Source organism: Papio anubis, chromosome 15 (genome assembly GCF_008728515.1).
Source record: "Papio anubis isolate 15944 chromosome 15, Panubis1.0, whole genome shotgun sequence".
Classification (NCBI taxonomy): domain Eukaryota; kingdom Metazoa; phylum Chordata; class Mammalia; order Primates; family Cercopithecidae; genus Papio; species Papio anubis.
The window spans coordinates 39,880,979-39,907,157 of NC_044990.1; the positions used below are offsets into that span (position 1 = coordinate 39,880,979).

General features: G+C 35.9%; 1 long non-coding RNA gene across 1 annotated transcript; it reads left to right on the forward strand.

Moving 5' to 3' along the window:
• The first annotated feature begins 2,110 nt into the window (after window positions 1–2,110).
• LOC110741701 lies at window positions 2,111–7,819 on the forward strand. Its single transcript, XR_002518407.2, has 2 exons — window positions 2,111–4,142; window positions 6,363–7,819. It is a non-coding gene; the product is annotated as an uncharacterized LOC110741701 (long non-coding RNA).
• The last annotated feature ends 18,360 nt before the right edge of the window (window positions 7,820–26,179 follow it).

Genomic DNA, 26,179 nt, shown 5'->3' on the forward strand with positions numbered 1-26,179 from the left:
ACCAAATTTATGAAATAATTTTTTTGAGGTTAATTCTATTGAAGACTGCAGGGGTCATCAGAGGGAGTCCACAATCTTATGCCACAACATTTCAATCGAAAAATTCTTATACCTGTTTCTTCTTTGATGTTTCTCCTTGTCTTCCATCTCAATATGGCTGTTAGTCTTCCTTATTCTTACACCACCTAAAGTAAAACCTCAAAGACATTTTGATTCTGAATTTCTTCCAGAGAAACCTCAATAGTGACCTCCACCTTAATTTGGGAGATTTGTCATCTCTGTCATAGTTTCTATTCTTCAGAAATCTTATTGAAGAATACTCTAAATAAAGACAATATGTTTATCCAAAAATATTTTTATACAAGCTACTCAAAAGAAAAAGAAAGTGCATATTTATATTATGGTCAGGATGTGCTCAAGAGTTGGATCCAATTGACTGTACACTGCTTCAGATCTATCAGGAAGCTGAGGTGGAACAATTATTGCAACACTTACATCTGACCTGAATAAATCCTGAGAGTTATGCATTCATCACATTAAAACAGCCTGAACTTCAGTAACAAAAAATGAGGGTTAACCTAATGAGGTTTTGACCCATAAAAAACGAGTGCAAATTATGCATTAACGTGTAACTGATCACCATTAGTAACATTATCCCATGAAACAGATGTCTATCTGCTCCCCAAAGCATTGTATCTGTGAAGTTTGCCATCTCCAGAAATGCATCCTTGATTTATTATTGCCCCAGGCTAATTAAAGGAAATGTTAAGTCTCAGTTTTGTGATTCATGCTTATTGACTATGTGGTCAGTGAAGGAGAAAGAAACCAGAGATTTTATGGAACAAAGGCCATCTGTGTCTTATTTTGAAACTGATTTTTTAAAAATATGTGCATTTGTGGCACAATGACAGCAATTAAATAGACTTCTGTATGTGAATATTAAAGGAAACACATTTAGAAGTTGATAATTAACTAACAATTATTTTCCAGGTGGTATTATACCTCAACTTAATTTCTACAGACATACTTTTATCATGGCCACAGTATTAGATAAAGACACTATTGAAAGATAAAGGCACTATTGATTATCTCTACAATTGAAAACCTTATACAAATGCTCATCTTTAAGCTGAAACTATTATTAAATGACACAAATTCATTTAATATAATGCAATAGTGTAAGTGCCAAATCGGGGTTATATTGAACTTATTATATGCAGCAGATATTGTTTTTTTTTAATAAGTTAGCCATAGAAAAGCAAACTTAATTCTGGATATTATAAATTATATGTAATAAGTCTATTTCTTTAAAAGTTAAGGTAAAGAAGATGACAGAAGAGGAAGCTTATGGACTCTGTCTCTCCACCTAGGCAATAATTGCACTGGCAGAATCTGTCCGATGTAACTATTTTGGAAATCTGGAGTCTATTAAGGCTTGAAACTTCCAGAGAAAGGCTTGGATGGTAAATTGTAGTTAATTTTCGTCAATTTCAGCTCTCAGACACCCATTTCCCACTGCAGGCCGATTCACAGCAGGCAACTGTGCATGTGTTCCTGGAACAACCTACACACAGTTTACAGATACCAAGGTGGGCACAAAAGGACCCTATCTTCCAAATATTGGGGATCTGTGCTCTAATTGCTGATCACAGAGGTGCAGACAAAGAGGTGGGAAGCCATTGATTTGCTCCTCCTCCCATTACTACAAGTCCACATCGCCTACCTTCCCGCCATTGGTTGATGTGACTTTCAGGGGACTTAAAGGGGTGGTATCTTTTTCCTCCATTTTTCTCTTCTTCCACTTTTAGAAGCCAGACATAAAAGAGTAAAACATTAAAAAACAATTGCGTATGTGGGAAAAATTAGGAAGTGATCATGTATTCTCAGGGAAAGGTGCAGACTCAGAAAGGACCTACCAGGACCTTAAGTTTATTCTCAGGCTGATCACTGGCAGAGAAAGGCTACAACAATTATGATACAAAAACAATAATGATAACAAAAACAGCAAACCCTGGGGAAGTGGGAGAATCTGATTTCCAGAGTTACTATATTATTAGCTTCAAATATCAAGTTTTTTTTTTTTTTTTTTTTTTTAAATTACAAGACATAAAATAAACCCCAGAAAAGTGTAACCCGTTCAATGGAAAAATAAAACTAAATCAATAGAAACTATCTTTTAAAAAGACCTCATGGCATGTCTACTAGACAGTGATTTCAAACTATCTTAAAGATGTTTGAAGAACTAAAAAAAGATGTGGAGAAAGTTAAAGATGCACAAACAAAGTAGAAATACTAATAGAAAACCTAAAAAAATGAATAGTTCATCCCTTGTTGAGCATATAATTATGAGGTAACAATAAATATCCTTGGTTAAGCAGCTCAAGCTGCTCTGCCAATGGAGTAGCCATTCTTTTATTGCTTACTTTCTTAATAAACTTGCTATCGCTTTATGAACTTGCTCTAAATTATTTCTTGTGTAAAATCCAAAAACCTTCACTTAGGGTCCAGATCGGGACCCCTTTCTGGTGAACCCAGAAGGAACTACTGGAGAGACCCCTGACCCAAAGAAACAGACTGTAGCACCAATTGGCTGACTTTCGGAAGGTGGTGGGGTACCCAAGTAAACAATGGGATTGGGTTACAGGCCCAACTTAGGGGAGTTAGAGTCTCTCCTAAGAAAGAGTAGGTTAAAGGACCCTCTTCACAAAAAGGCTAGGATCCTTGAGCGAACTTGGGTTTGAGGCCCAACTTAGGAAGGTTAGAGTCCTTCCTAAGATTTAGAGGGGTTGGAGTACCCGCTCAGTAAACTTCCTCTCGGCTAAGAATGGATTTGGCATTATGGCATGTTAACCACTATTCTCTTTGGATTAATCTGCCTTGTACTCTTTGCTGATGGCTATAGGTGACAGGAGTAGGCAAGTACAGGATCACTGTGATAGCAGCAGTGGCCCCTCTAGAGCAGCTGCTGCGGGGACACCAACTGCAGTGGGGGAGGCAAGCTCAGGGCTATGGGCTCTGTAGAGCTCGTGGGTGGCCGGGAACAGGCAGGGGCCCTGCCCCCTACTGAGTTGGTGGGTGGGAACCCCATACTCCCAGGCACAGCTGCAGCCACCCAGCCATGGCTCTGGACCCAGGCATCTCTGTACTCTTGGGGACCCAGGAAGCCCCTGCCCCTCAGGCTTAAAAGTGCCTGCTCCCACTCCCTGACCTCTCCCAGCTCCTGGCACCTGCTCTGGGACAGAGCAAAGTTGTGACCAAGCCTGGCCAGTGTTGTGACCCAGCTGGGTATGTGTGCACTCAGGATGGTGCTGACAGGCCAGCCCCCTGCTGCCTTGGTCTCTGGACTTTGTATCCTGACAAACACGGGAGGAAGGCCGAGGAGAGACTGAGGGCAACTCAGTGCAGACCTGAAGGTGGTCCTCCACATGAACAGCTTGGGCACCATGGATAGCATGTTGATGATGACAGGAGGCAGATAGGCTCCTGGGTTGAAATAGGCGGTCCCTGGTGAAACTCCATCTTCAAGCCAGGGATGACCTGAAGCCTGGGTGCTGGGATGTCACTTCCAGGGGCAGTCTCTGGCCTGGAGGGAGAACTTGTGCTTTTTCCAGTCCCTCCCATGGCTGCCTATGAACCAGTCAGCATGCACTTCCTCCCTTCTGAGCCCATAAAAACCCCGGACCTGGCCAGACTTGAACAGATGGGAGGGACTACCAGCTGCAGGAAGGAACTATCCATTTTGGGTCTCCTTGACTGTTCAGGACAACCATCCTGCAGAAAAGAGCTTGTAAAAACTGCTTTCCACCTCTTTGAAAATACCTTGTACACTCCTGGTAAGCCATCACCTTAGTTAAGGCTTATTGGTTTTACCTGTGAGGTTGCTTTTGGTAGCGTTCAAAAACCAGAACTATCAGTCATTTGGCCTGGCTAAAGTCAAGTAATAAGAGATTTAAAAGGATTTTTTTTTTTTTTTTAAGAGCACTGGGGTTAGAAGTCAGCTTAATTAGAAGTGGATATTCAAGTTCTGCCAACTTCCTTGGAAAAAACAGATGAGGCGCCACAGACCCCATTTTGGGAAAACCTCTGTTTTCTTCATGAAACCACAGGAGTTAGAAATGGATAGATCCATCTCAAAATCGAAGGTTCTTTTCTGCTTTGCATTGTGTTACCTGATGTTTTTAACTTTGGGGGGTATCAGAAATTACTTTGCATTATGAGAGTTTTGCTGTGTAATAACTGTAGAAAATATACTTTGAGCATAGCTAATTGTAGTTATGGGAGGATACTCTGCTGTTTTCACATTTAGATCAGAGAAGCATGCTCTTGGCCATCTGGAAGGTATGAAAATGTCATGTCCCCTCCACTGAGATATAAAACTCCCATAGGGGATGTGCTAATCACAGAATGGGCTGATTGGCTTTGGGTTGCCTTGCAATAAAATGCATGATAAAATCATTGCACTGTCTTGTTCCATAGGGTTTATTTTTGGGGAAGCCAGGATTTGGTATAAAAATGGGACCCTTACATTTTGGGGATCTGTTTTGCCTTCCAGCTGTGCCTGCTATTTTATTCCTCACTGCTAATTATTCCTGCTTATTATTCTTCACTGCTAATTATAATGTATTAGCATACTAAGAGACACTCCCACCAGTGCCATGACAGTTTACAAATACCATGGTAATATCAGAAAGTTACCCTGTATGGTCTAAAAAAGGAGAATCCCCCAGTTCTAGGCTTTCCTGACCCTGTTCCTCCAAGGGCTCCACCCTAAGGCCAGTAATCCTATTAAGAAACTGGCAAATGAAAAATTTTTCAACTACTGGATCTTCTGTCTCTATGTATGTGTTGTGTGTGTGATGTTCATATGAAAGCTTTAAAATAATAAAAGCTAAAACAAATATTTTATCAGAAAGGTAAAAGGTGTAATCCCTGTTAGTTCACATGACTTTAGTAATCTTTGGTGTAAAAAAAAAAAAAAAAAGCACAAAAGATTTTTCTTATAGCACTGATCTACTTTTTGCCAAAAATTTGTAAAGCATTTTAAAAGGTTTACAAAAATCTTACCTTATGGTCAGACATTAAGATTGGATAAATTTGTCTCTAAGGTTTTGTTAAGAATTGGGTTTGACATCAATAATGCACTAATGCAATGGTGAAATTTGGCTTATAAAACCATAAGCCAATGTGGTATAAAAACCATGCAGAAAACATTGTCAAATATAAAGTGTTGCTAGGCTTTCTTTGGGCTCTATTTGTATAAATATGTTATCAGTATATGTTCCAAAATCATGGGAAACTCCTGTAATTTTAATATGACTTAGAATATGTTATTAATAATTATAATTGTTATGTAAAATTGTTGTATGCCACAGAAGTAACTAAATTTTCTTGCCAATCATGGCTTTAGTAGGGACTGCCCTACTATTTGTAAATATTCTTAACTTACGGCTATATTTTTTTCATCAGTGCATTTGAACAAGAGCAGCTCCATCTTGAATAGGGGCTGGGTAAAATAAGGCTGAGAGCTAGTGGGCTGCATTCCCAGGAGGTTAAGGCATTCTTAGTCACGGGATGAGACAGGAGGTCAGCACAAGATACAGGTCATGAAGACCTTGCTGATAAAACAGGCTGTGGTAAAGAAGCCAGCCCAAACCCACCGAAACCAAGATGGCAATGAGAGTGACCTCTGGTCTTCCTCACTGCTTATTATTCCTCACTGCTAATTATAATGTATTAGCATACTAAGAGACACTCCCACCAGTGCCATGACAGTTTACAAATACCATGGTAATATCAGGAAGTTACCCTGTATGGTCTAAAAAAGGAGAATCCCCCAGTTCTGGTAACTGCTCACTTCTTTCCCAAAAAACTCATGAAAAATCCACCCCTTATTTGGCATATAATCAAGAAATAACCATAAAAATGGGCAACCAGTGACCCAAGCTGCTGTTCTGCCTATGGAGTAGCCATTTTTTTATTCCTTTCTTTTCTTTTCTTTTTTTTTTTTTTAAAGACCCTATCCAGTTTATTCTCTCTCAATTTTAGAAAAACGTCTTTCACATTTTCCCTCAAATATTGAGTCATATAAAATAATTGTTCAATTTAACTTTAAATTGACTTTAACAATGACAACTTAAGGTACTATGTTAGATGCAGTAAACCAAACAGAGTCTTAAAATATAAACATTCTTGACAATCAAGTAGGAATGACACACTTTTTTTTTTTTCATTTAACATTTCAACCTAACCATGGAGATGTAGAGGATTTATGTCCTTTCCCTTTTGATTTTGTATATGTTCTGCAATTGCTTTAATCGAACAGAAAACTATAAAAGTGACACTGTACCTGTTTCTGTGCTTAGGCCTTACGAAACTGACAGCTTCCATGACCTGTTTCTTAGAACAATCACTCTTGAAAACCAGCCACCATGCTGTGAGGAAGACCAAGCAATCCCATGGAGAAGCCCACATAGAGAAGAACTGGTGGTCCCAGACTGAAGTCCTGCTGGGTCCTCAGACAACAGTCAGTACCATTTTGCCTTTTAGGAGAGTGATCTATCATATAAATGACTTCTCTGGATCCAGAAAAGTCAAGTTCTTGACCTACAAAATCATGAGCAAAATAAAATTGCTCTTTTAAGACATTATCTTTTGGAATATTTTCACAGGCAACAGGCACCCACTATAAAAATCTGTCACCTCATATGAGATGACATTCTCAAGATATTTTGAGTAGTTTAGTCCAGCTCACTAGAAACTCCCTTTATTTTCTCTTCAAGCACACACATATTTCCTGCTTTTGAGCAATGTATGCTCTGAATGAGGAAAAAGGCATTGAGATACAAAAGCACATTATAAGATAGTAAAGTGGCTATATGAATAGCAGAGAAAATAGATTTTAAATTAAAAAATAATAACAGACAAAAAAAGAACAATATATCTTAATCAATGGTTCAATAGAGCAAGAAAATATAACAATTACAAACATTTACAAGCCTAATACGAGGTCATCAAAATATGTAAAGGAAAAATTTATAAAATTGAAGACAGAAATGAACAGTTCTACAATAATAGTTGGAGGAGACATCAATACCCCACTTTCACTAATAAATACAACAACTGGACAGAAGAGCAGTTAAAAAAAAAAAAAAAGACAACACAATAAACAAATTAGATCTAACAGACATTTACAAAACACTACCCAATAACAATAACATGCACATTCTTCTTAAGGTATGTGAGTGAGCCACTTTTCAAGATAAATGATATGTTAGACCACAAATTAAGTCTCAATAGATTTTAAAAATATATACATTATAGCATGTATCTTCTCTAACCACAATGGGATGAAGTTAAAAATCAATAACAGAAGTAAACTGAAAAATCTGCAAAATTGTGGAAATTAGCACACCTTTAACCTACCAATGGATAAACGAAAAAGTACTGAAGGAAATTATAAAATAGTTAGAGACAAATAAAAGTGAAAATATAACATACCAAAACCTTTGTAACACAACAAAACCATTGCTAAAGGGGAAATTTATTTCTAAAAATGCTTATATTAAAAGAAAGAAATTTCAAATAACAACCTAGCTTTCCAAAGTGAGGAACTAAAAAACACACAAACTAAGCCCAGAGCTAGCAGGAGGGAGGAAATAATAAAGATTAGGCAGAAACAAAGAAATCGAAAATCAAAAATGGAGAAAATCTATAAAACCAAAAGTTGGTTCTTTGCAAAGTTTAAGAACACTGACAAACCTTTAGCAGTATAGAGTAAGAAAAAAGAAGATTCAAATTACAAAAAAAAAAAAAAAAAAAAGGGAAGAAAGTGGGGGCAGTATTAATGATTCTATACAAATAAAAAAAGGTTTATACTATAAACAATGTACAGCAACAAGTTAGATAACATAGATGAAATGAATAAATTCCTAGAAACACAAAACCAAGACTAAATCATAAAGAAATAGGAAATCTAAATAAATAGATCTATAATTAATAAAGAGTTTGAATCAGAAAAAAATCTCCCTATAAATAAAAGCCCTGGACTTGCTGACTTTATTTGTGAATCCTGTCAAACATTTAAAGAAGAAGTAATGTCAATTCTCAAACTTTTCTGAAAATTTGGAAAGGCAGAAATATTCAAAAGTATATTAAAAAGATTATACACCATGACTAAGTGGGATTTATTCCTGGAATACAACAATAGTTTACCATATAGAAATTAATCAATGTAATATGCCACATTAACAAAATGAAGTAAAAAACATACATGATATTTTAAATCAATGAAGACAAAGAATTCGACAAAATTTAACATTCTTTCATGATTAAAAAAGCACTCAACAAATTAGGAATGAAGGAAAACTATCTTCACATAATAAAAGCTCATAATAAAAAAAAAAACACAGTGAACATCATGTTTAATGATGAAGGAATAAAAACTTTTCCTATAAGATAGGGAATAAGCAAGAATGCTTGCATTTGCCCCTTCTTTTCAACATAATTCTGGAAGTCTCATCCAGAGAAATTAGGCAAGAGAAAGAAATAAAAGGCAAAGAAATTGGAAAGAAAGAAGGAAAATTATCTTGTTCTCAGATGATGTAAGTGTCTATGTAGAAAACCCTAATGCTCCACTAAAAAGGTGTTATTATTAATAAATGAATTTAGCAAGTAGCAGCATACCAAGTCAACACACAAAAATCAGTAGCATTTCTAGACACTAACAATGAACAATCTGAAAAGAAAATTGAAAAACAATTTTAGTTAAAATAACATTGAAATAAATATTTAGAAATTAACTGAGGAGGTGAAAGCTTTGTGCACTGAAAACTACAAAACCATGCTGAAATAAATTAAATAACACATAAATAAATGGAAACACATTCCATGTTCATAGATTGTAGACTTAAGATGTCAATACTACCTAATGTAATTTACAAATTTAATGCAATCTCTACTAAAATCTCAGTGACATTTTCTGCAGAAATAAAAAAAAATGCATTCTAAAATTTATATGCTATGTCAAGGGACACCGAACAGTCAAAACAAGCATGAAAAAAAGAACAAAACTCTAGGACTCATACTTCCTGATTTCAAAACTTACTACAAAGCTACTGTATTCAAAATATTGTGGTACTAGCATAAGAACAGGCATATAAACCAATGGAATAGAATAGAGAGCCCCCAAATAAATTCTCATCTATATGGTACAATGATTTCTGACAAGGGTGCCACTACTACTCAATGGGGGAAAGGATAGCCTTTTCAACAAATGGTGCTGGGAAAACTGGATATCCACATGCAAAAGAATGAATCTGGACTTTTACCTAATGTCATATGCAAAAATAAACCAAAAATACATCAAAGAACTAAATATAAATATAAAAGTATAAAACTATTACAAGAAAACAGAGGCCAAAAACTCTATGACATTTGATTTGTCAACATTGTCTTTAATATGACAATGAAGGTATACACAACAACAACAAAAATACAAATTGGACTTCATAAATTTTTTAAAAAATTGTACATTATAAGAAAATATCAACAGAATGAAAAAGCAAACCACATAATAGGCGAACATATTTGCAAATAATATATCTGATAAGAGATTAATATCCAGAATATATTGAGAACTCCTGAAATTCAACCAAAATCACAAACAATCCAATGCAAAAATAGGCAAAGGACTTTTTGAAATAGACATTTATCCAAAGAAGATACACAAATGATAAATCTCCAAAGAATATGATATATTTCTCAAAAAGGTATATTCTCCAAATGAGATAAACAAATGGCCAATAAGTACATGAAAAGATGCTCAGCATCACAAATCATCAGGGAAATGAAATTGAAAACCACAGTGAGGTGCTGTCTCACACATTAGGATGGCTAATATCAAGAAAACAGAAAATGAGTATTGGGGAAAATGTGGAAAGGCTGGAACCATTGAGCAGCATTGGTGTAAATGTGAAAAGGCACAGCTGCTGTGGAAAATAGTGTAGTTCCCAAAAAGTTAAAAATAGAATTACCATATGACCCAGAAATTCTGCTTCTGGATGTAAAGCCAAAAGGAATGGAAAGCAGAGTCTGGAAGAGATATTTGTACACCTATGTTCATAGCACCATTTTTCATAATAGCTAAAAAGTCTAAGCAGCTCAAATGTCCACTAACACAGGAGTCCCCATACCCTGCACCACAGACCAATACTGGTCAGTGGCCTATTAGGGACAAGGCCACACAGCAGGAGGTCTGCAGCAGGCAAGTGAGCATTACCACATGAGCTCTGCCTCCTGTCACATCAGTAGCAGCATAGCAGCATTAGATTCTCGTAGGAGCACAAATCTTATGGTGAACTGCACATGTAAGTTATCTAGGTTGCAGGCTCCTTATGAGAATCTAATTCATGCCTGATAATTTGATGATCTGAAGTGGAAAAAATTCATCCTGAAACCATCCCCTCTGTCCATGGAAAAACTGTCTTCCACAAAACTGGTCCCTGGTGCCAGAAAGTTTGGGGACCACTGCACTAACAGATGAATGGATAAATAAAAGGTGGTATATACCATCAATGGAAACTTAATGAGTTTTGAAAATAAATGAAATCCTGACATTTATGACAACATGGATAAATCTGGAGGGCATTAGACTAAGCAAAATAACTCAGGCACAAAAGAATAAATACTGTATGATTCCACATATATGGGACACTTAATGTAGTCAAATTCATAGAGACAGAAAGGAAAATGATGGGACTGGGGTAAAGTGGAATAAGGAATTATTGTTGAATGGGTGTAAAGTTTCATTTTTTAAAGATGAAATTTTACAGACTGTGGTAAATTCATAAAATTATGAATTTATTTAATACTACCAAACCATAAACTTTAAAAAATGGTTACGATAATAAATTTTATTATGTGTATTTTAGCACACTTTAAGAAATCAGGGACAATTTTTTTTTGAGACAGGGTATATTAGTTTGTTTTGATGCTGCTGATAAATACATACCTGGGACTGGGAAGAAGAATAAGTTTAATTGGACTTACAGTTCCACATGGCTGGGGAGACCTCAGAATTACGGCAGAGGGTGAAAAACACTTCTTACATGGTGGCAGCAAGAGACAATGAGGACAAAGCAAAAGCAGAAACTTGTGATAAACCTACCAGATCTCATGAGACTTATTCACTATCACAAGAATAGCATGGGAAAGACTGGACCCTATAGTTCAATTACCTCTCCCTGGGTTCCATCCACAACATGTGGGAATTCTCTGAGATACAATTCAAGTTGAGATTCAAATGAGGACACAGCCAAACCATATCATTCTGCCCCAGTCCCTCCAAATCTTATCTCCTCACACTTCAAAACAGTCCTCATGTCTTCCCAGCAGTCACCCAAAATCTTAACTCATTTCAGCATTAACCAAAAAGTCCACAGTCCAAACTCTCATCTGAGACAAGACAATGAGCTTCCACCTATGAGCCTGTAAAATCCAAAGAAAGCTAGTTACTTCCTAGATACAATGGGGTTACAGGTATTGGGTAAATACAGCCATTCCAAATGGGAGAAATTGTCCAAATTGAAGGGCCTAAAGACCCCATGCAAGTCTGAAATCCAGAGGTACAGTAAATTTTAAAGTTCCAAAATGATCTCCTTTGACTCCATGTCTCACATCCAGGTCACGCTGATGCAAGAGGTGGGTTCCCATGGTCTTGGGCAACTCTGCCTCTATGACTTCAGGGTACAGCCTCTCTCCTGGATGCTTTCATGGGCTGGTGATGAGTGTCTGTGGCTTTTCCAGTTGCACGGTGCAAGCTGCCAGTGGATTTACTATTCTGGGGTCTGGAGGACTTTGACCCTCTGCTCACAGTTCCACTAGGTGGTGCCTCAGTAGGGATTCTATGTAGGGACTTTGATCCCACATTTCCCTTCTGCACTGCCCTAGCAGAGGTTTGCCATGAAGGCCCCAACCCTGCAGCAAACTTCTGCTTGGGCATCCAGGAGTTTCCAAACACCCTCTGCAATCTAGGTGGAGGCTCCCAAACCTCAATTCTTGAGTTATGTGCACCCGCAGGTTCAACACCACATGGAAGTTGCCAAGGCTTGGGACTTCCATCCTCTGAAGCCACAGCCTGAGCTGTATGCTGGCCCCTTTCAGCCATGGCTGGAGCAGCTGGGATACAGGGCACCAAGTTCCTAGGCTGCACAGAGCATGGAGACCGTGGGCCCCGCCCATGAAACCACTTTTTCCTCCAGGGCCTCCAGGCCTGCCATGGGAGGGGCCGCAGTGAAAGTCTCTGATATGGTCTTGAGACAGTTTCCTCATGGTCTTGGGGATTAACATTAGACTTCTTGCTACTTATGCAAATTTCTGAAGGTGGCTTGAATTTCTCCCCAGAAAATGGGTTTTTCTTTCCTATCACATTGTCAGGCTTGAAATTATCCAAACTTTTATGCTCTGCTGCCCTTATAAAATGGAATGCCTTTATTAACAGTACCCAAGTCACCTCTTGAATGCTTTGCTCCTTAAAAATTTCTTCCACAAATCTCTAGGGCAGGGGCAAAATACCACCAATCTCTTTGCTAAAGCATAACAAGAGTCACCTTTGCTCCAGTTCCCAACAACTTCTTCATCTCTGTCAAAGACCACCTCAGCCTGGACCTTATTGTTCATATCACTATCAGCATTTTTGTCAAAGCTATTCAACAAGTCTCTAGAAGGTTCCAAACTTTCCCACATTTTCCTGTCTTCTTCTGAACCATCCAAACTGTTTCACCCTCTGCTTGTTACCCAGCTACAGAGCTGCTTCCGCATTTTTTGCTTATCTTTTCGGCAACGTCCCACTCTACTGGTACCAATTTACTGTATTATTTCGTTTTCACACTGCTGATAAAGACATACCTGAGACAGGGGAAAAAAATAGGTTTAGTTGGACTTACAGTTCCACATGACTGGGGAGGCCTCAGAATCATGGCGGGAGGCAAAAGTACTTCTTAAATGGCAGCGGCAAGAGAAAATGAGGAGGAAGCAAAAGCAGAAACCCCTGATAAACCCATCAGATTTCGTGAGACCTATTCACTATCATGTAAACAGCACGGGAAAGACCTGCCCCCATGATTCAACTGTTTTCCCCTAATTCCCTGCCACAACACGTGGGAATTCTGGGAGATTTAATTCAAGTTGAAATTTGAATGGGGACATAGACAAACCATATCACACGGACTTGCTCTGTCACCCAGGCTGGAATACAATGACACAAACAGAGCTCACTGCAGCCTCAGCCTCCTGGGCTCAAGTGATCCTCCCTGCTCAGCCTTCTTAGTGGCTGGGACTACAGGCACACACCATCATGCCTGGATTTTGACATTTTTTTTTGTAGAGATGGGATTCTATCAAGTTTCCAAGGCTGGTTTCTAACTCCTACACTCAAGTGATTCTCCTGCCCTGGCTTCCCAAAGTGCTGGGATTACAGTTGTGAGCCACAGTGCCTGGCCAAATCAGGGAAAATATTTTTTTAAAGTTACGATAGATTGATCAATTTGAAAATCAGTCGAAATGTGAAAAATATCAGCAGAAATCTTTTTCTCCTTGGTTTGATTGTGGCTGCATAAGTATGATATAACATCTCACATGAAATACAACTTCTTAAATTAGATATATATATATGGAGAGAGAGAGAGAGACAGAGAGAGAGTGCAAGGAAAATGTAACATGAAACTGTAATGATCTCAGCAGCTAACTCTTTCAACCTTCATCTTTGACCAAAAAGCTACTACACTAAAGGTTACACACACAGCTTATTAAGGCATTTATAAGAATGATTGGAAGAGTAATAACTGAAGTAACTTCTATGGAATATTATTTGACTTTCAAAAATTTAGGGCTAAAAAGATCTTAGAAACTATGCAGCCCAAATCTCTCATTGTGCAGATATAGACTTGGAAACCCAAAGAAGTAAAGAACTTGCTCACGGTTGTATAGAGAACTGGTTACAGAGCTAGGATGTCCTCACTCCTACCATTTTTATCACATCAAATAATAATAATAACAGGTAACAATTAGTGTGAGACACAGTTCTAAGCACTTTACACATCATTTAATATACATTCATTTAATATATACATGCATCCACTTAGTCTTTAAAACAACTCTATGAGGTAGTTACTACCATTATCTCCATTTTATAGATTATTCAACTGAAGTCCAAGCAGGTGAAAGTACTTATTCAAATAGAGGAACTGGGATGCAAATACAGACAATTTGGCTCTAGAGTCTGTGACTTTAACCATTACATTAGATTGTTCTCTTTATCTGATTACTTAAATCTACAACTGAGTAGTTCAGCATACATATTGTTGAAAAGTTTTTTCGATAGGTAGTTTAACTAAATTGATGTTTACATATAAATGAACATTGTTCAGAAAATAAGTATTGTTTATCGTGGTATGTGTATTTTATTCTTAGCCCCCTTTTTTAAATATCCCAAATCTCTAGGAAACAAAGTCATGCACGTTTCCCACTCTGTTCATGGAAGTACCTATTTTCAAAATTTACATTAAAGAGGACTCAGATATGCTCTTTTATTTTTGCAAAAATGGAGAAAGTGAGAAGCATGAATAGATATTGAGATTGTTGTTTGTCTTTCCATATTTGAGCTTCTAATTGCACACAGTCATGTTTAATCCTTGAAAAATTTGCATCTCTTGAATTAGTCTAATATATAAAAATTAAGGTAGATTGACAAAGAGAAAACCACAAGAATCCAAGATAAATTGAACTACATAAATTTCTATAATTAAATATTGTCATTTTGGAGGCATGCGATTGATACCTTTGAAACATCTGAAATGTCAGAATATGGCTGTATTTATACAGGCTCTCTACTTAATCCTGAATCACGTTTCTTTGAGGAGTTTTTATTTCTTGTGCAATGTTAGCCCTCTTTTAGATTTCATTGAGCTTTATCTTTCATTCAATGGTTGTTTTTCACAAAGAAGTACAGATTTTTGCACTTTACTATATTTTCTGTGAAGATAATTGTAACGCAATCACAAAAGCACATTGAAATGCAGATACTGGGCAGCTTGATAAACCTAATTGCTAGTTAAATATCATGTGTACTCAACCATCCTTGAAGTTATTCAGATGTGTGTCTTGGCAAATGTACAAACTACTAAACAATGAGTCTTTGGTATTCTTGGTGAAAGAGCACAATGCTGTGAATGCTAAATGTCTACATTTAATGGAAAGCAGTTTAGGATATATTTTAATTAAAATAGTACTAAATTCATGTTTTATAAAATTTAAGGTTCTTTCGGATGGCAGAACACAATACTTGGATACATTTGGAAGGCAGAATTCTTCATTACGACTCTAAATGAGAGGAGGCTGCCAGGCAGGACCACCCAGGGAATTGTACACAGAGGTAAGCTGGAACTGCAGGATGCATCTTATATAAGACAAGCAGGGTGAGCTTAACTTGTTTCCTGGGCTCCTTGAGGATTGGCTAATGTGGATAATTTTGTGGGCTCTGGAGGCATTTGGGCTGTTCCTAGCTGTCTGGTTATTAGCCCCAGGGCAATTAGGTGAAGTAGTTGCCTGGAGTGTGAGAGTCTGGCAAGTGAAGCAACTGGGGTGTGGACTTAATTCAGCTGCTCATAAAGGTGAACTGAGCAGTCTTTAACCACAGCCAAAAAACTGGGTCAAGACAGCATCGAGTAAACAAACACCCAAACTAAACTGTGTTATGATATGCTATGAATTGCACTTCAAAATTTTAGACTTAACACAATATAAGTTTATTTTAGGGTCATGTCAAAATGCATATGATGCTGGTAGATTGGGAGCTTTATAGTTTGAAATTTGCAGACTCATGTTATGGTCATCTTACTATACTTCCATCATCAGAACCTTGGGGTCCTGCTCTATATTCTCTGGATCCTATTGGCAAATGGCAGAGGACAGTGTAAAGACAGACAGTACACTTGCTCTTAACCAAAAAGTATCCCTTTTGCTCACATTTCATTGGCTAGAAGTAATCATCTAGACTACTTGATAGAGAAAGGTTGAAAGGCTAGTAAACATAGGCCCTGTCTAGGCAGCTACTTCACAGCAAAACTTTTTATGGGAAAATAGTACAATTATTTTGTGAACATACAGCTATTTTTGTTTAGTTGAGTTTTAGAATACATATCTATGTATATACACAAACATACACACACATATAGTATACATGCATATATGTATAAAAATATAGGTTTTAGAATAAAGGATAATTGTTATATTAAAAATCTTTAGGTAAAGGTGAATTTACCTCATTGCAGAAGATTTCAACTTTGATATATGTGTTGACTCCTAATGGGCCATTGTGATTCCTGGTTTCCTCTAGCAGTTTTTTTTTCCCCCATGGCTTGGAATATACAAATATCATCTAGGAGGATTGAATGCTGATTTCCAATTACTTGATATAAATGGAAATATATAAGCATGCAATTATATTGATATAAATGGAAATATATAAGCATGCAATTATACACACAAAGCAAGATACAAAGGAATACATATTTCTATCTTGTTCGACACCATGTTTCTGAGACTTGTTCACATTGTCACATGTTGTTGTAGTAGGTCTATTCTCATTGCTGTGTAGTATTCACTGGAGTGATCGTACTACAGTTTATCCATTGTACTGTTGATAGATATTTAAATAGTTTCCTGTTTGGAGCTGTTGTAAACAGTGCTACTAATATTTTAGTATGTGCCTTTTGATGAGTCTGTGTATATATTGATGTTGCATATATGCTTAGAAGTGATATTTCTGGCCTCGAGAGTATGAATATGTTCAGTTTACATATGGACAATTTTCTAGCCTACTTTGCTACCTATTATAAGTTGATCACCAGTAAGTTAAGCCACTCTTTCTATACTCTCCGTATTTTATTTTGTTGCACAGAACTTTGTGTTAATAATAACAAAATATATAAAACAAAATTATGGGAAGGCCCTATTAATTCCACTAATATACAAGCTGTTTTACTTTTTCTGTTTCTTTTTAGACCATATCAATCTTAATTAACTATAATACAGACCTTGAATTAAGTTTTTGTACTTAACATTATTGTATGAATATTGGTACATATTTCCGTGCTTTTTATAATTATGATTTTTTATGACTGCACTGAATTCATCTACCAGAGATAGCAATTTCCTATTATAGACTACTTAAGGTATTTTCAATTTTTACTAATTCTTTTAAAAATAGTTTACATTTTAAAACTCTAATATATCTTTGTTACTCAGTATTTTGGGTTTGGTATGTGCTTGAGATAAGAAAACAACACAATTTCTGTCTCTGATCCTTAACAAGCTTAGAGAGAAAAGTACAACTTTTCATGACAGTAAATGAATATACTCACTTTAAAATTAACTTATGTTTACTCTGCCTCAAGCTTGAGTGATCTTACATTTCTTTTTAGAAGGTTAAGTTGGTAAAATCTCAGCAACAAAATTCTTGGTTGAAAACTGAACATTTGGGTCTGCCATGATTTCTTACTTCTTTGTCAGAAAACAGGACATGTTTGATACAGAAGAAATAACTTTTTTTCTCTTTACTCCTAACTTTTGCAAATTCCACTCTGCATCTTAGTGTTTGTCTACCCCTACTTTACGCCCACACTAACACACATCCCTGGAGATTTTTAAAACATTATTTAAATTTTAAAAATATTTTTGAGATGGGGTCTCACTGTGTTGCCCCAGCTGGAGTACACTGGTGCCATTACAGCTCACTGCAGCCTCTACCTCCCAAGGCTCAGCCCCCTGAGTAGCTATAAGCTCACCAATTTTTATTTTATTTTATTTTATTTTTATTTTTAGTAGAGATGAGATCTTACTGTGTTGCTCAGGCTGATCTCAAATTGCTGAGCTCAAGTGATCCTCCTGTCTTGGCCTCCCAAAGTGCTGGGATTACAGGTGGGAGTCACCATTCCCAGCCACATCCCTGGAACTTTTCCATTTCATAATACATGTAATTTCATTACACTTCAGCAAATAATATCTTCAGTGGAGAAATGTCACAAGCAAAATGCCAGTATTGAAAAGCAAAATTAAAGAATTACTGCTTAAATGCTTCCTTTATTTTGGACTTAATTCTGTGACCAGGAATTTCATCAATCCATTCATTTTTGTTTTGATTCTCATATATGTGTATCAAAGAAAGGTTTTTTTAAAACCTCAGACTCAATCAACCACTCTCATTGGCCATATGAATTAAAGCAGGAACTATGTTATTTTTAATGACAGATCTATATGCAGAATATGGATAGACATGACTTCAGTGAGTAATCCCAGCGAGAAGAAGGTGTCAAAGCAAAATAATTAAAAATGAGGCACAAAAGAGATAAACTCAATCAGTGTTTACAGCCAATTACATTTTGGCAGAGTGTCACTACTATTTCTAGAAACCATTTGATTTGCATCTAAGTAATTAAGAAGAAAAGTTAAAAGGTGATTGGGATAGCATAATTTCATGTCTTTTTTTTCCTCAATATTCATTTAAAAATTGTCAAGAAAGATACAGTTTCTAAAAAGTGACAAGAAAAGTTTGAAAATTTTAAAAGATTGAAAATCATCTTTTCCAGAAGAATGAATAATTTTGATTGTCAAATGATAATTTTCTGTTCATTTTCAAACTAAGTAGCTCTATGTAGCTAATGTTTTGAGCTCAACACTTTCACATGGGTAGTCTACTTTGTAAAATCATATTAGTATTTTAGCTATATAGTTTTTAGCAGACCTCAGAAAATAAGAAATCTCTTAGTTACAAGTACAATAGTATTCTTTAAGAGCTTAATGAAATTCTGGAAAGAAGACTTTTAATAAGCTTTGAAATTTAAATATTTCATGATTTCTATTTTGCATGTAAGGTGTGTGCAATTTTTTCCTCTGCCACTAGAATGACCAATTTCAGCTTAATTACAGAAATTTATGGAGCAGAGCAAATTCATCAATGTAATAATCTCTTCTTAATTTCTATTCAATGAGGAAAACTATAAATTATACAGTATTACTTACCAGATGTAAAAAAATATTTTTTTTCCTAGAGTTCTGCTGAAAACAGGGAAGTCTATTTTCTCAAGGATAATCAGTTAAACGTGAATATCATTTAACATGGAGGACAGTTCCTCCCTATCTCACTAAAGAAGGGAAATAAAGAGTTTGTTGCACAATACAGTCAAAGATTACCATGTTAGAGACATACTAGTATTCTCTATTTAAATAAGATATAAAGATATATTACCACTGATTATTAAGGTTTTTATCTCAGTGACTGAATAACCAGTTATTGACATGGGCAATCCTTTGTATTTTATCTGCATGAAATTACAATTAAAAAGTGAGTAGCACAGATGCCTAAAATGTCCTTAAAATGAAAAGCGAAAATATTTTCATTTTTTCCAAAGTGAATATATATATTTCTCATCACAAAAAACAATGAAATAACTTTTTATTCATTATATATTTGAAATAATCAAGGACAATAAATTGCCAAAACCCGCTTAGATAAAACCTTAGTCTTACACAGATTATTTTCTACCATTCATTTACTTGCCATGCTTTAATTTTTATTTTTCTGCTCCCATTTGAGATGATGCTACCAATTACTTTCTGGAAATGAAAAAGGTAATAGACTTTTGAATTTCTGAAGAACCTATCATACGATTATTTCATATTAGCATTAATTATGTCAACCTTTGTTGATTAAGGAGTATAGACGTGGGAAAATCACTCTTTTATAAGTATTTCTTAAACTGAGATACTTAGTCTCAAAACATCTCAGATTCTTATAATTAATATGTCAAATTTGCCAGCTTAATTTGAGAATGCCAGTTTAATTTGGGCTGGCAAATATGGAATATTACTTACAATAGTCTGAAATATCTGTAGGTGTCAACTCTGTAATAACCATGTTATTTGTACCTGATTTAAACTTAATAAATAAAACCAAAAATAAAAATTACAAAAAAAGACCCAACCATATATCAACTTTTGGGATGGGTACTATCATCTACCATTGCTGATGAGGAAACTTGCTAAGACGTTACATGTTCTCAAACTCACACAGCAGTAAGGGGCAGAGTCAGGATTTACATACAGTTCTCTCTACCTGTAACACACACACACACACACACACACACACACACACACACTCTTTCTCTTTCTCTCCCTTTGTGTCTCTCTTTTTCTCCTTCATATATTACATTACATCGTCATCCAAAGTATTGCAATGTCACTTTCTTTTGGTAAGTTTTCAATAGTGCTGAACTTCTCAGTCTGTTGAAATTTGTAACTGCATATCATTATTGAGAACTGCATATGGGAAATACATGAAAAGGATTTAATTCTTTATGTCCATGCATTCTCTTCTCCATACATAATTATGTGTGGACACTAGTGATTTCATTAGGACCTGGTAGGATTATGAAACAATGTAATTTTATAACCTACATCTCTTTTGACAGTGTTTAAACAAAAGTGGAAGGCTATATTTTACCTTTTTGACATAGCATATAGCATTACTTTTTTTTTTTTTTTTTTTTTTTTTAGACGGAGTCTCTGTCACCCATGTCACCCAGGCTGGAGTGCAGTGGCACGATCACGGCTCACTGCAAGCTCCGCCTCCCAGGTTCACGCCATTCTCCTGCTTCAGCCTCCAGAGTAGCTGGGACTACAGGTGCCTGCCACCTCGCCCGGCTAATTTTTTGTATTTTTAGTAGAGACTGGGTTTCACCGTGTTAGCCAGGATGGTCTCGATCTCCTGACATTGTGATCCGCCTGTCTCGGCCTCCCAAAGTGCTGGGATTACAGGCGTGAACCACTGCACCCGGCCAGCATTACTTTCATAATATATATATTATGAAAACATATATATATATATATGTTTATATATATATATATATGTTTTTTTATATATATATATGTTTTTTCCCAAAGGGGTTGATAATATAAATAACATCTTTGAAAATATATTCATCCCCTAGTGTTTTGTAATTAGATTTTTTTTTTTAATTTTGTTCCCTAAATGGATGTTTTTTTTTCTACGAAACTTTTTGCAGTCTTTTAAAACTAGTTATTAAACGAGTTGTAGTCTTTTTAGCTGTTTTAAACCGGTGAAAGATGATGATTATTACTGAGGAATGATGGCATAGGTGAGCTGAGGGAAGGAGATGTGGTCCCAGAAGCCTCCTTTGGACAGGAATGAGGATCAAATGATGAATCATGGGTACAAAATGAGCTGCTTCTTGTCTCTGATGGCATATTCCAGGGAACAAAGAAAGGGCTCTGGACTTTCATGTGTGGAGCGGTTGGAATCAAGAATGCTGATTGGGTAAGTGAGACTTCTGGGCACTGTGAGTTGCCCATATTACAATAGTTGGGCCATCTAGGCATTTATTCTTTCACTCGGTACATATTTACCAATCTCTACTTTGTGCAAGTCAGTTAACTAAACAGAGGGGATTTAATAATGACTAAATTAAACATGTCTGCAAATATCATGAGCTTTTAGTTCATTAGAGGCTAAAAATGAATAAAAAGTCAACGTTAACATAGATAAATATCAGTGTGATGAGTATGATGACGGGGATTTGATTGGATGGGATATTATGAGATTTTTGGTTTCTAAAGGCTGAGGGCCCAGTGAAGTTGTAGTTGAAGTTTCTGGAAATGTGTTGGGTAGCTCATAGTAAAAACTTGATATTTGTAAACCTCATGGGTGAGAAGATTTGGGCCCATAGGAGTAGCTGAAAAATAGGATTCTCATCGGCCATAGATGCCAGGATAGAAAAACCAAAAACTATCCAACACTGAGTGGAATGGGACTGAGGAAGCACATTGGGTGAAAAGTGAGGGGTGTACTCTGAAAGAACATTCTGGATACAGTGTAGTGGATGGAGTAGAAGAAAATAGAAGAAAGGCAGAAGAACCAGATGAAAATTAATAAAAATGTTGCCTCTCATTGCTTACCAGGTATATCAGTGTGTGTTTATTTGCACAAGATACTACCTCTAAGGTGTTGGTTATAGGAATAGGGTTTGCATTAATGTCAGAGGAGTTGGGAGAGCAAAGATCTGAAACAGTGTAGCAGAAATGGTTATGAGTAACTTCTTAAAGCAGGCAGAAAAGACAGAGATTGTGGAAAATTCCAAAAAGTCATCACTGACTCCTGTAATCGTACATTGAAATTTCATTGTACGGTTGGTGTAACTGCTGAGGACGACCTACGTGGCCTCCCGAGAATAATGGTTTCCAGCTTACTTCACCTTCTAAACCTTGCTTGAATTTTGTGCATTTGCAAACTTTAACCCAGAACATCAAAGCAAATGGTTGTGGTATTAAAGTGACAACAGGCACTCTAATACAGTAAATAAAATACAGATTCCTGGACCTAAACACACAAGACTCATGAGTATCAAACTCCAATCCATATTTCCATATCTATTTGCTTCTGTTGGATGTCTGCCTTCACTCTCTAAAACCCATGCTTCTAACAAACATTACTCTTCCCTCTGCTGTGTTCAATTTCCTTCTACTCTTTGTTTCTGAGCTCCTACACTTCTTTCAAGCCCCTGCAATAGTTTTCGTACCACAAATCACTTACTATTCCAAGAAGAATTAGCTTACTCTTCTCTGTTGCATCACTTAGAATGGAATTCATCTTTGTATAAAAGGACACTCTGCAACAGTGGCCCAAATAAGTGAAGGGTCTTTATATCTTATACAACAAGAGCTTCAAGGGTAGTAGTTAAGTATTGACATAAGAAATCAACACATGTTCTGCATTCTTGGCATGTGGCCTTTATCCTTAGAGGTGCAACTCAAATGACCCAAAGTCAGACATCACATCCACATTTCGGGTAGGAGGAAGGAGGAAAGGGAAGAGATGTCTGCATATATTTCATTGACAAGAATTTATTCACAAAGCATTCTCTGAGTGCAGTGGGTCCAATAAATCAGTTTTGGGCTTATAAATCTGTATAGAAGAAATTAGGGGAAAAGGAGTAGGTTGTGGGGTAAGTTTACACACAGCACTTACTACACTGGATTTCTCAAAGCACTTTGAATATGAAACTTTCCACATTAGATCATACTTACTTATGTTCTTGTTGGTCTCACTGAATAAGATGCCAGAATCGTAGAGGGAGTGATGATGTCTCACTTATCTTTCCACCTCAAGCATCTAGAATGTTATAGAGTAAATAAATGAACACCTTGTTGGAATATGTTAAGACTTTAATAAAATAGAAGAGTACTGTTGAGTAAGTAGACTTAAGCAGCAGATAAAATCCTCAGTCCCCAAAGGATACAATGTTATAATATTAAGTGATGAAAACAGTTATATGTATACCTGGCAGTACAGAGGTACAGAGTTATGCAAAGTAGTAATAAGTGTTATAGCAGCCACTGACTAGTGAAGCTACAAACATACAAATTAAAATTCCAAGTCAAAAAGTTTTTTCGTAGTTTATCGGTAATCCTGTGATTTTGATTCAGAGCATAAGTGATGACATTACGGTGTATGCTTTTTAAAATGCCATATTTCTCAATCTATTCTAGGACTGTTAAGTTTATTTATCGCAGTTGTTAAATAAGCTAAAACCACATCCTGTAATTTCCTCATTCACTAATTTTGAGTTCTGGATCATATCACACTGCGTTATTTATTTCTATGAATCTTTATGAGAATAAGTTTTTTTTTTTTCTGAATAGGAGATAATTTGATAATCCAGACACATCATTTTATTTACAAAAAAGGGAAAATAGTGGACTTTATTAATGAGTAGCTTTTATGAATGGCTGAATAATTTGAAACTATGACAGATGTAGGGACTTTTTAATCAATTAAGTTTACCTAATAATATATATAATTTGTAGTTTGCGTGCAACATTTTATTTTTCTATAAAAATCAAATTTCAAGAAGCCCTCAGAGAAAACCATATCAATTCAAGATTTTGTTTTTTAAAAATTGTATTCTCCCCTGGCACTGTCTGCAATTCTTGCCTACTTCCTCATCCCTACCAGCACTGTGTAAAATATGTAATATATGTTGTAACTGTTGTTCGGCAGAATAAATATGTTTGTGTTTTTGCTGGTTCTAAGCAAAAAACAAAACAAGGTAAAAGTCAAAACAAAGAATAAGTTTACTGCAGTCGTTACATGATCATTTATTTTCCTCAAGGAAAGAGAAACAGTAGTTTTTAACTGATTATACTTTGGAATTAGATAATCAAATTAGCCTTAAAATATTACAGTAAGTATTTTAAGTAGTGTATTGTTGTAAATAGCATTGACATTTCTATGAAAAAAAGGGTGGAGTTACACATTATTATGTAGGAGATTTTCTTAATGTTTACTGGTATGTAGGGTCAGTATAGAATTGTAGTTTGTACTTTAGACATTTTCATTTTAAAGATGCAAAAACACATAATTTGTATTTTCTCTTTAATATAGGATGTTACTCAGATATGGCTCTTTTCAAATTAACTAAGGCTTCCTTGTATTAATCAGTTTATCAGTTAGACCTGATAGAGTAAAAAGAAAGAAAAAAGAGAGAGAGAAAAAGGTGGGGGGGAAAGTAAGTATTCTTATTGTCACTATGTCACTACTAAAGTATCTAAACAATTTGCCATTATTGATTAGTTGTAATTGTTAAAATATTCTCATTTAATTTGGGGCATTGAAGAGTATATTTTAGTGTCTGTCACCATTTGAAATAAACATGAGATGCAAATGACTACATTTGTCAGGAGATGTCATTTTGTGAGGACTATTTGGAAATGAAAGAGTATATGCTATTAGAATCCAAAAGATAACTCCTTACAGGAGCATATCCTTAATTATTGTTTGTTTTTGCTTAGGTATAATATTTATGAATGCATATCTCTTTCTCCACTCATCCACCTTTCTTCCATCCCTGTGTCTATTAGATAGCATTTATACTCCATGTAGATAGCTGAATTTGTAATTAAAGGAGCACTGCACTGGTTATCAGGATAGTCTACATTTTAATCTGGACTTTATTCTGGTTTTAGAACTATATAAAAGTCATCTGGACTTTCGATTTCTCAGTTTCTTAGTAAAATAGAAAGATTGTGCTAATCATTCTATTTCTGAAACTAGAACGTCAGCCACACTACGATAAAACGTTAATCTGATATATTTACTGCTTTATCCCAATACTCAGAACAGTGCTTTGTATATAGAAGGTCCTCAATAAATATGTTCAATTAATCAATAAATTCTAGTTGCTCAAATTCAAATCTCAATTTTTATTAAAATGTAAATCAGTACTTTTAATATATGTGAATGGAGACATAAAGAATATATAATATTAATGCAAGCCCTTCAACTCTCACTATACAATACAAGCAAGAGAGTATGGCCAGGTTCTTAGAATTCTACTGTGTGCTTTTTCCTTATTCCAATTCCTCTTTTTTCCTCATCAGAATCATTCATTCTCTTGATTTTGAGTCTTCTATTTATTTTTACTCCTTCAGTGTTTTATCACATGTGAATGTAAAACTTAACAATAATTTTAATCATGTAAATGGAACAATGACATATTTTCTTTCATGATTTAACTGATGATCACATTTCATTTTTTTTAACTTTCATTTTAAGTTCAAGGTACAAGTGCAGGTTTGTTTCATAGGTAAATTTGTGTCATGGGAGTTTGTTGTACATATTATTTCCTTGCCCAGGTATTAAGTCTAGTACCCATTATTTTTCCTGATCCACTCTCTCCTCCCACCTTCCACCCTCTGAAAGGCCCCAGTGTGTGTTGTTCCCCTCTATGTGTCCATGTGTTCTCACCATTTATCTCCCACTCGTGAGTGAGAACATGTGGTCTAAAGACAGAAATGCCATTCTACCTAGCAATACCATTACTGGGTATATACCCAAAGCAAAATAAGTTATTTTATTATAAAGATACATGCAACTGTGTGTTCATTGCAGCACTATTCACAATAGCAAAGACCTGGAATCAACCCAAATGCCCATCAATGATAGATTATAAAGAAAATGTGGTACATATACACCATGGCAGACTATGCAGCCATAAAAAAGAATGAGATCATGTCCTTTGCAGGGACATGGATGGAGCTGGAGGCCATTATC